This window comes from Tympanuchus pallidicinctus, unplaced genomic scaffold (assembly GCF_026119805.1).
Source record: "Tympanuchus pallidicinctus isolate F22 unplaced genomic scaffold, pur_lepc_1.0 scaffold3, whole genome shotgun sequence".
Lineage (NCBI taxonomy): Eukaryota > Metazoa > Chordata > Aves > Galliformes > Phasianidae > Tympanuchus > Tympanuchus pallidicinctus.
The window spans coordinates 13,958,941-13,970,945 of NW_026294747.1; the positions used below are offsets into that span (position 1 = coordinate 13,958,941).

At 38.6% G+C, this 12,005-nt stretch overlaps 1 protein-coding gene across 1 annotated transcript in view; it reads right to left on the reverse strand.

The window, feature by feature from the left end:
- Positions 1-12,005, reverse strand: part of BRSK2 (BR serine/threonine kinase 2) — a 297,047-nt gene that overhangs the window by 283,517 nt on the left and 1,525 nt on the right. The gene's annotated exons all lie outside the window — the stretch shown is intronic.

Genomic DNA, 12,005 nt, shown 5'->3' on the forward strand with positions numbered 1-12,005 from the left:
ATTCACTTACAGTATTATTCCACTTTGTGCTCTAATTCACTTGAATATTCACTGCAGAGATGTATTCCTAGGCTCTTCGTAACTAGAACACTGCCAGAGGTCTGCCTCTACTATCATCAATGAGAAGTGTGCTCATGGGTCAAACTTCCCTCTCAGACAAACTTGAGCAACGCCTTGAAGTCATTGGGGCTGCACAGATGTAACTGAGTGGGGAATTTGACTAAGTAATATACTCAGTACAATCAGAAAACAACCAGAAGCAAAAAGAGATGCAATTTCACAAACACGAGCAATGAAATAAGCCACAGACCCAGAAGAAACACAGCACAAGAAGAAAAAAAAAAAAAAAAAAAAAACAAACACTAGGAGAGATCTTCCTATTGACAATTACTATTTTCATCGAGCTTTACAAATTCATAAGAAAAAAACGCATATATTTAACTAGTTTCAAAAGCTAATGAAAAACTGTTTAAGGCTGCAGCTCACACAGCATAAGGAGTCTTAAAAGCTGTGCCACTCATGGCCATGCCTTTTCAAAAAAACAAATGCCCGCGTTTAATAGGCCTATGGCACTTGTGTCATTGCCAAGCTGTAATATAATACTTGGCTTTGTCTATGGTGACCATTTTTGTACAGACAGGCATTGCAAACATACAAACAACTCTCAGTCTTCCTCTCAGCTTTCTGCAGGAAAGGACTACTTCAAATACTGACACTAGACCAAAATGGATACATGGAGGAAATACAGCGAGGGCTCCCTTCTTCCCACACTGCCCAGTCATTGAACTCGGATCAGAAAAAGAAAGAACCAATTTACCCCTGCTTTGTACAGCCTCAGCAGCAGAAAATAGACAGGAAACCAGCTTATCAAGATGGGTGGGGATTTTCACAGCGTTAGATCATAATGTGGTCTGGTCTAACACGACTTCTTCCTCTCAACTTGATGTTAGTCTTAACCAAGCTGAGGGGCAAAATTCAAAAAGTGTCTGTGCTCCAGTGAACTCAGTCTGCCACAGCAGCATCTCATCGCTTTCTAAACTAAATGCAATTCCAAGAAGTTGCACTGTTCATGACAGCTTTGCTTCAGCCTGATTTCTTAAGAAAACAAAATTTATTTCTTCAGGCTGTTTGTAATTCCTCCTACATCATTAGAATAAGTTAACCAGTGTCAACGAAGTTTGAAAGTACAAGAAAAGTCTCAAAGATTCCATATGTTTCACCCTGAATGCCTGAGGAGAAAGGTACAAATTCTTCCACAAGGGAAGGAGAAACTGATTTAATCCTTAATCTCTTCTGAGAGAAAGTAAGAAAATGGACATTTTTTTCCTCATCATTAATCACAATAGAGATGAAATTATAAAGGGTCTCAGTCTTGGAACTGTAACATCACCAAAACTTTTCGGAGAATTCCCTCCTAAGGCTTTCACTAATTCACTCTAGGAAACAGCAGCTATAGAAAGAACCAAACTTGTGTCTAGCATCCTCTAGATAAGGATGAAAAGTTTTGAACTAGCCACTGTGTTGAACAGGCAAGGTAACTGGAGTGAAAGCACAGACAGTCCAAACTTCAAAAGGAAAGCTGTAGCTCAATCCTGTATCTCATGACAGCAGAACACCTCAATGTGACAGCTACAACTACCCACCATTTACAACCTGAAATGAAGACAAGAGCTTTGGAATAGAGGGGATGAAGAGATTCCAGTAAGGTAAAAATCTGAGCATCAAATCAATTCACTAAACTTGGAGACAGGTCACAGTTATTAAAAGAAATGCACATTGTCACTTCATGAAGCTTACTGTGGGCAAATGGCAGGCAAGATGAATAACTCAACCTCCAGCTGGCGATGAGTCAGCACAAGGCACAAGTAGTTTTTAAATGTCACTCAGTCCATTTCACTCCACAAGGATCTAGAACTTGAAGCCTTCTTTTTCCTACTTAAACTGGTGTTTTAATTTAAATGTAATAAAACTTGTCTTAGCATAGTCCTGTGATAGCCTAGCTCAGACTTCAGTAGAGCAGAATATTGTTTAAACAAAGGAAACAATACATCAGCTCACATTTAGCTAGAAATATGTTACTGTGCTTCCTCGTGAACTGTATTATCGTAAGGCTGACAAGCCAGCATCACAAACAAGGTCTACAGGTACCTCAACAAGGACCAACTAAACATTCATTTTTACAAGGTCAGTATTTGAATAGAAATTTGCGTTGCTAGCCACACACAAAAATAACTAAGAAGAAAGTTAAAGAAAAGGTGTTCCACCAGAATCCCTGCTGGGTCAATGTGAAGACCCAGCACATTCTCATCTGCTGCTGAAGAATGACCCCTAAACCTTCGTCACACTTAAATTCATAAGTCCAAGAGCAGGCTTCAGAGGGACAGCAGAAAACTAACAGATTTTCTGTCTAGACCAGTTTGCTTTCCCCAGAATGGAACTCTTCCATTATTTTTGTTCCAGTCAATAGTGCCTAATGCCTAAGTGACAGAGGCACTCGGACTATAGCACGTAAGGCTGAATACACAGACAAATGATGCTGCAAAAAGCAGAACTTGTTAATACATATGTAATGTAGATGCTATTTCCAAAAATATATACATACACATTACATCACAGATGTTTTTTCTCCAACATTAAACATACACTGCAAAAGATGGCAAATCAAAATTGCAATAGCCTCAGGATATAAAGAGAGTATGTTGTTTGTTAAGTAGGCGCAGGAAGCCAGAAAAGCACTTACTAAATGGATGCCTGAGAAGAGTTTCCTATCCATTTATTGAACTGTAAAAGTTCAGTACTTCACTAGAAATATTATCATAGATATAATTTCCACTTAGAGTTGGTACATTTAGAAAATAGAGGTGGCATTTACACATCTTCAGCCAATTATGTTTGTTTCCCTTCTCATTGTCCCCTAAACCCAGTATCAGTTCATTTTTACAGTCAGCATTACAAATCTCAAACAGTTTTGTTTGTTTTTACCAGCAATAAACTCCTTTAGTCAGTAACTGGAAAAATACAAACTTTTTTCCAAATTCCTTGATTATCAAATTATCAATTACCGTCATCAGTAAGTAGATGGCACATAAGAAAATGCAGAAGAACCTGTTATTGACTGAGCAAGGAACAGCCCCTTCTAGACCAAACCCTTACAACATCACAGATGAAGTTTATTTCTCAAGTCCTTCTTTAGTTTTTAATATTAAATATGCTGTTATATTTATGCAAAGAAGCCAACTGAAGGAGCAGTAAGAGTCAAACAAAAACTGACTAACACTGGAAATTCAGCTATTAAAGCTCTGAAAGAGTAATTTAGGACAGCTCCAGTTTATGTCAGTTGATCATGATCTGTGGCCTTATAGAAATAATCAAATAATTTTCTTAAAATATAACCATTATTGCTGACAAAGCAAAGTAAATATTCTGCTCCACCCAACCCAGCACTGAATACACCAACTGCTTCCATCAGCCTGAAGGTTACTCTACAAAGGGAACGTATCTGGATTTGCTTGTATTTAAATACCAACACTTAGCATTTTTATATACCTTGCTCTTCAATTTCAGTTTCCCAGTCAGAACTTAATGTTAACATTAAACCAAACCTGTCCCTTTCTAAGCATATTTCATGTCCTCTGTCAATGTCCTTGGCAGTATTTTCAATTGCTGATATACACTTCTGTTATTAAACTGTAAAACCTGCATCCCAAGGTCACTGTGAAATAAACAGCTTATTCCCACTTGTACAGTGCATAGGACAACAGTAATCTTACAGGCATCTGTGTCACAAATGATGACTTCATCATTTACACAAAATGTGTATGTCACAAATGTCACAAAAAGTGTTTGCAGTAATATCAGTAGAGTATTATAGAATCATTGAATGGTTTGGGTTGGAAGGTACTTTTAAGATTATCTAGGTCCAACCCCCCCTGCTATAGGTAAGGATACCTCCCAGCAGGTTACTCAAAAACTCATTCAACCTGGCTTTGAACTCCTTCATGGGAGTGGGCATCCACAGCCTCTCTGGGCAACCTGTTCCAATGTCTCACCGCTCTCACAGTAAAGAATTTCTTCCTAATATCTAGTCTAAAGCTCCCCTCTTCCAGTTTAAAACTGTTTCCCCTTGTCTATGTTGCTACATGCCCTTTAAAAAGTCCCTCCCTGGCTTTCTTGTAGGCCCCTTTCAAGTACTGAAAGGCCACCATAAGGTCCCCCCAGAGCCTTGTCTTCTCCAGGCTAAGAAGCCCCAACTCTCTCACCCTGTCCTCATAGAGGAGGTACTCCACCCTCTGACCATCCTCATGGCCCTTCCCTGGACCCACTCCAACAGCCCCATGTCCTTCTTGTGTTGGGGGCCCCAGAACTGGGCACAGTACTCCAGGCTGAGCTTCAGGAGAGCAGAGTAGAGGGGCAGAATAACCTCCTTCAACCTACCTGCTGGTCACACTTCTCTCAATGGAGAGGATATGGCTGGCCTTCTGCACTGCAAGAGCACGTTGCTGGCTTACGCCAAATCTTTTATCAACTGACACTTAAATTTCTCTCCTCAGGGTTGCTCTCAAGCCATTCTCCACTTGAACACTTTCTAAAGCAATGAACACAATTTCTTCTGTTCCACTTCAATTCAATTTCAACTTAATTTCCAAAAGCACTGAAGAAATGAAGAAGTTGTATGGTGGTTTACTTTTTTTAAAACGGGATATTTATCAGCAATGATTCTAATATGTAAACAGATTTAGTCAAAATGAATAGGTTAACTAACACCACTGATACATTTCAAAATATGCATTTAAAATGAAGTAAGTCTTCATTTTAATCACGTGTAATCACATGTGCTTCTTTGAAAATACCTGCGTTGGTCCTCAGAAGCAGTAAATTTGATTCCTGTAAGTTCTTTGTGATACCAGGCAAAGTGCAATTAGAAATGTCAGTAATCACATGCAGGAGAAACTTAACTCACCCAGCTGGTGATGAGAGTCTCCGGCTACAGCACGCTCCTCCTCAGAAAGTGGCCTTCACCCAGAAGATGCTCACAGGAGAGCTGGATCCTGGGTGCCCTCCCTGGGCCCACCCCTTCCAATCAGGTGGGAGGCACAGGTAAATTGCTTCCCCCTGTGCTTCCTGGGCCAGCCACCCCCTTCATCAGATGCTCAATCATCAGTTCAAGCTGTGACACAAGAGTTCCCCTACGATACCCTGTAAGAAAACTGTCTTCTAGGTAAGGGCGTTCATGGGAATTACGTCAAACTATGTAGGAAAACTACAATTTCAGAGTTAGCACTTGCAAACATTTATACCACAAGTGTTTGCAATGCCATCCAAGTGGAGCATGATTCTCTTACACAACATATCCAGCAGACTACAGTCAAGAGTACAAATCTTTGAATATTGACCAAGCACAACCAATCTGAAAGTGAGGTAAAGAGACATAACGAAAGGAGATGAAAATAGGTGTTTGCAAAAAGCAAACAAACAAAAAAAAAAAACACAAACCAAAAAGCTGCAACAAAAGACTTTAAACAGATCGCTCTACACTTACAGACACTGCTGATAAAGACTGTTGAAGTTCATTATGAATAGCGTTTACAAGAAATAATTCACATTACTACATCTGCTGTGGATATTTTGTAGAAAAAACAGTACTGTTTATGCATGACCTGAGCAGCCCAAACAATATTATCATATAAGACTGTTAAACATTCCGGGTTTGTTTACAATAAAAACAAAACCAAAAAATTTCTTTGGGATGCTTCTTAACAGAACAATCCATGACAAAAATTCCTTTACCTTTACTTATTTATCATGGGCTTGATGAGCTTCCTACTTAAGTCAGCTCAACTGAACCAACTGACTTCACAGGGGAAGTTAACACTTCACAGCATTTGAAGAAGATCACTCCCTAAGCATCCATTTGTGTGTCTGCCTTGACTCCACCACTACGGAAATCCACCTCCAGGCTTCAGTCTGTTCTCATTTGGACTGTTCTCTATACATATGGTAGGTTTTTCATGAACCAGTACTTCAGAAGGCATTAATTCCAAATTTCTCACTCCTTTTCAAACTCAGTAAGCTTTCATCACCTACGTTTGTTACATATCACCTACCTACTAATTTTGAAAGGAATATCAACATTTATTGCTGCCATTACAATTATTATTTAACTCTATAAAGCATATAACATTAAAGACTCTAAAATATAATGTATGGAGTAAATTTGTGGTATACTAAAAAAATATCACAGTGAATCCAAAACATTCACCAGCTGCTCCATTGCAATTCATAAAAGCAATCTTAAGGATCCTTTTCATTCAAAATACTACAATTCTTCATCACAGTTTTTCTAGGAAGAAAAATTTTTCCACTCTTAATAAATTTACCTCTAAACATTTTTCATTTCTCCAAACTCTTACTATTCTAAGATAGTTATTCCCACTATAGTGAGACCAGGACAGTGACAGAAAGCAAAAAAAAGCACTTGAATAGCACAAGAACTCTATTTGAAAAATCACTGCTTCTGTATTTCTGCTGATGTCTGAAATGTTGATATATAAATAATCACCTAGTCCTACTCACTTGACAGTGTATCTGAATTCTAACAACTCCTGGATGAGAAAGCTTACTGCACTCTACAAATGAAAACAAACCTTCAGAGCCTACTCCTGTTTCAATAAGCCCATGATAGTTTTGCTACTTATACCAGGATAAAAGATTGATGGCATGCCTCCACAAAGCTCATAGAAGGTCAGAGGTTCATAAATGTTTTCACTGTAGCAAACAGGGAGGAGTCTGCATGGAAAAAAAAGTGCAAGTCAGAAAAGGGAAGTTTGGACTTCCAAGTCTGAACACAAGGCACAACTCTCAAGGTAATACCAGTATTATTTCAATCATAAATGCAGGAAAACAGTACTTTCAAACAATGAGACCAAAGGTACCTGAAGTTAAGAGCTACTAAATCTCTGAAAATTCATAATCATTACTGGAAAATCCATTAAGCCTAAGTAACTATGACTTAATCTTCCTGGCAAAATTTCACTAACAGATTTTAAAACTTTTAATGCCCCCAGTACTGCATGCAGTACTGTATTTCTAGCAACACCATTATTTCTAGTATTGCTGTTAATTAATCAATCAAGTCCTCACAGGCTATCATGAAAACAGGGTGCAGATTTACCATTTTGAAAGTGATTCTCATAAGGAAAGCAGAAACATAGATGAAAACATGAACAGAATACGCACTTTAAGAAAAGGCCATGGAGAGAACCACAATGACTACACATCAATAACCATATGTTCATCTCGATAACTAAACTGAATAACACAGAACTATTTTAGAATTCCCTCTGTATCTAACAAACGGGACAAAAATACATTTACAGTAGTATGGACAAAAAGGATACACTTTGTTTAGCCAGATACAAAAAAAAAATAAAAACAACACAAAACAGGCTTCTGAAATCACTGTCTACAAAACACTCTTCCAATAGGTTTGAACCTTTCAATGGCAACCAAGTCTGACACACACAAAAAAATAAACTTCAGTTTCTGTGGATGTCACAGAAACAGGTGGTTAAGGCTGCAAAGAGACATCCTGTTCAAGGCCTCGCTGAATAAAAGACTACTGAATTTGCTGAGACTCAAACGTAATGATCTCTCTTACATAACTGAACAGCATACTGCTAAACGCCTTGCTGATGGCTCACACAGACAAGACATACATAAAAGAAATGGCTGTAAGTCACATAGCATACAATACAGAAAAAAGACCCCTACATTTTGTCAAAGGTCAAAGTGACACGAGTTTCAGCAGTATTCTTTGTTTTGAAATGAATGAAAGGCATAAAACAATAAGGATCAGCAACATTAGTTTTTTTCACGAAGATTATCTTAAAGTTAATAGGGTAACAATCATGTAGACTTGGTCTCTTATTACTTGTAGACAGAACAGTGTTTTGGAAATTGACTGCACATTGATTTGGTGCCATAGCAAACTACGATGCCAAAGTTCATAAAGCAATATCAAATGAAAATACAAGAAAATACTGGAGTTCTGCAGTCCTTCACAAGAAATAATACTTGAGTCCCTCACCTCTGACAATAGTGAATATTTACTAACGGCTGCAATCCAGACACTCTTCAAAGAGTTTTGAGGGTGAAATGGGATTAACGGGAAGAAAGAAAACGCGTAAGCCAAAATACCAGTGGAACAAAAATCAATAAGAGGAATATACAAAATACAAAATGAATGGCAAGTGGAAAAAAATGTCTGAGTTAGGAAAACTAAAACAGTATTTCATGTTTAGGTGTGATTGGGGTTTCTTAAGGTGCACTGTTTCCACATGTATTACTGTAACGTGACACACATCCTTTTCCTCATTACTGTTAATTACAATGGAAACCTCCTATAATTAACTGTAAAAAAAACTTACATAAAAAACTGTAAAAAAAACTTACATAAACCAACCTTTCCCCTCATATCACATAAATAGAAATAATCTTTTGCACTAACACTTCTGAAAAATAAGGTGTTTGCAGTATAATAATTCAAATTACACTGCTGCTTCTATTCCAACAAAACCATTCATCCAGCTGCAAAAAAAAAAAAAGGGAGACATTCAGCATTTAACTTATTACAAAAGCAAGCAGGCCAGCGAAGACCATCTAACGCCAATACTCACGTTATAAGTTCTTATGCTACGTTATTCAAAACAATTTCCCATATCTTCTCCCTACCATTTCCGCTACCAGCAAAGGCATAAGCACATACATCTTTCAGCTCTGTCTCACGCAGTCCTTTTCTGACTTCTCCAAATAAGAGGTCTTCATCCTCTGTTTGTAGCATCAGTCACCCTTGGCAAGCTTGAGACACCAGCACAGAATGCTACTCAGGACAAATTTTGTGCATCTTATTTTGAATTCTAATTAACACTTGAAACAACAGTTGTTACCCACCTATTTGAATTAAAGGCCTTTCCACGTCAGTCTGCCTAACCACAGACAGATGTCATTAGGTTCCACTAATGTCAGAGATGCAGCATCTGAACCTCTTTGCAGAGACCAGTAGGCTGCTGGTGATAAACATTTTTCTCAGCTATTAAGATGATAATCAGCGAGAACTTTGTGGAGAGCAGGCTAGTTATAATTCTGTTTACCATCACATTACCCTTCCGCAGCACCCTAAGTCTGCCTTGAACTACAGACCCATGCTCCACTCCAAAAAACTATTCTTTTGATCTAACTAAAAGATAGTTAGAGTAATTAACAGATTCGCATAATATTAATATACCTGGGAGCAAAGCTAAAGCTTGCATATCTGAAATAATCAGTATCTTACAGAAAATGAAATGATGAGTACAGAGATCACTGCAAAATGGGTAAAATTTAGCAACACAAGTTAGACTTTCTTTCCACTGACCATTACATTTTGCAAAATTTTTCTCTTTCCATCCCACAGAAAAAAATAAATATGTATTCCAAGCTATTACCTCCTAATCTTCCAAGCTTTAAAGTCAAGCTTTAAGGGAATAATTACAATCACTGCTTTTCTTGAGCTATATGCCACTGCAACCCAAATTCAAAGTTACACACCATGACGACACAGTATGGTGAATGAGGCCCTCATACTGCGCTTGTTGTCATCTCTCTGAAATGCTGCAGGTTGCTTGCTTACCCTTCAAAACAAGCAGGATGAGGACCAGCTACATAGCACACACTGTTCATGGCATTCTGCATGCTAGCAATGTGATTAGCACAGAAAACGCGAGAAGACCAGAAGGCATCTTTCCATATTCAGCCATGTATGTTTAACACTGAGCTAGATTTCATCTAAGTGCATTATTATGTTGATCGACAGTAGGTATGGCAAGGAAGACATAGGCTGACATCAGCTACTTTTAAGCCTTTCTCTTCTTCCCCTCCCTCCTTCACCACCTCCAGCTTCTATGACACCGTGCATTGTGCATTTATGTGCACTCATGTGCACAGGCAGCAGAGACTTATCTATTGAGATCAGTTATGTGGTAAAACTGCAAAAGGAAACTTTCACCCTTGTCCAGGTGGTTGAGAAACTGCAGAGGCCAACAGCAGCTTCTAAACGCATGCTCTCCTCCCTCCACCCCCACGTCTCTAATCACTTAGGAGGAAGATAGGAAGATTAGCAGAGAGGAAAAAAAATAACCAAAGCTGCAGATAACCCTTTAGGACCACAACGTCAGGCTATGAGATCTGGAGCGAAAGGTTAATGCGGTAGTATTTTCAGGAATCAGACAATTGTGTTTTACATGAGAGGGAGGGGTACTGAGAGGGTGAGAAAAAGAAAAGGAAGTGGTGATGAAGACAAAAATGAATTTGTCATCCACAGCTGGATCTTTGATCACCTGGAGTACCCAGGAAAAAAAAGATTACCGAAAGAAATAGGATAGTTTTATTACCAACATACTGCATTTTTTTGGTGGAGTATTTTCATCATCAGAGCAGATTTTAGTAAGGATACAGCTGCACAAGTAAGGGCTTATTGAGCCATGCAAAGAATAAATAAAGGTGATACCCAAAACACTGACAGATAGCTACCTTTAGCAGCTGATGTAATGAAAAGGATTAAAAAATATAAATATAAATAAAAGTCACTTTCACTGGAAGACAATGTCATCCCCATCCCTGTCTCTGAACGGTTGCTATGGGGTTGTGAAGAGGAGGGGAAAGATGGGGGGGGGTTATAATCAATCATCTCAGAAGAGCATTGCTTCTTACAGAGAAAGATCTGGATTTTGACTGTGTCCCTAAGAAAATTGCGGACTGCAGAGCTGCTGCCACGCAGGGCAATGAGGAAGCAGGCAGAGCAGAGGCAGCAGCTGGGGATGGAAACGCCTATTAAAACCTTTAGACAACAGATGGGCAAAGCTCGGCTGGTTTAAAAAAAAAAAGAAAAAAGAAAAAACAACACACGCACACACAAAACCAAAAACAACAAAAAAACCCACCCCACCACAATGCATCATGTTTTATTGTCCCACCGTAATGAACAACACTTAATACCCACATGCCCAAAGAAGCCCCCTATTACTAATTTCCCCTTTCCCTGAATTATCATCTCAAGACTCAATTCACTTTGAGGGGAGGGGGTCTCCCCAGTCCAGTGAATTTGCCAGATCCCATTGCTTATTGCACCTGTTACTACAAAAAATGAAATAAAATAAAAAAAGGAATAGTCATTTGGGCTTCTTTTAGAGGTTTTCCTTCCAATTAAGGATCCCCTGCCCTTGAAGTGAATATGCTATCTAAGCAAGCAACAGCAAGTCCAGATCTTTAACGCATTTAGAGGATCTAATTATGTCATGTAGGGCAGAAGCACCTGCTCTCCGCTAATTCCCTCCACTCCGTTTCCTCTTTTTAATATTTCTTACCATTGTTCCATTCAAACAGATCTGCTGGGGGTGAGTTCATAAACAAGCTTTAAGAGAAATAATTAAATAACCTCCCCTCCCCCTCATTCTTCCTACAAAAACATGGGATAACCAGAATTCTGCTACTGATCCTCTATTTTCCTTTTATTTCAGATGCTACACAAAAAAATCACCAGCTCATCCGTCCATATTTGGTAAATGCCCAATGCAGTCAGTGCCACAGATATACTGTATATATTTCCCACCACCAACTGCACCTTAAGGACTACACCCTTTTCAATCATGATGTCATGAAATACTGCTGGTGACTCCCCCACTACCACCACCACCACCTCCTTGGTACTACAGGCTGTGAACCTTCCATTTCAATATAATTTGATTAAAAAGAAAAGACTTCTAAGTAGGGCAGAGAAGAAATTGATGTGAAAATCCACCACAAGCATCATCTATTTTTTCCTCTGCATGCACTTCTTCCGTCACCAGAACACCACCCATAAGAAGGAGTAATGAACATGAAGCATCTTGGTTTTTTTTAAAGAGAAAAAAATAACATGAATATTAAAACCAAAGCAAAAAAAAAATCCTTTGTGAATATTATCTTCATTA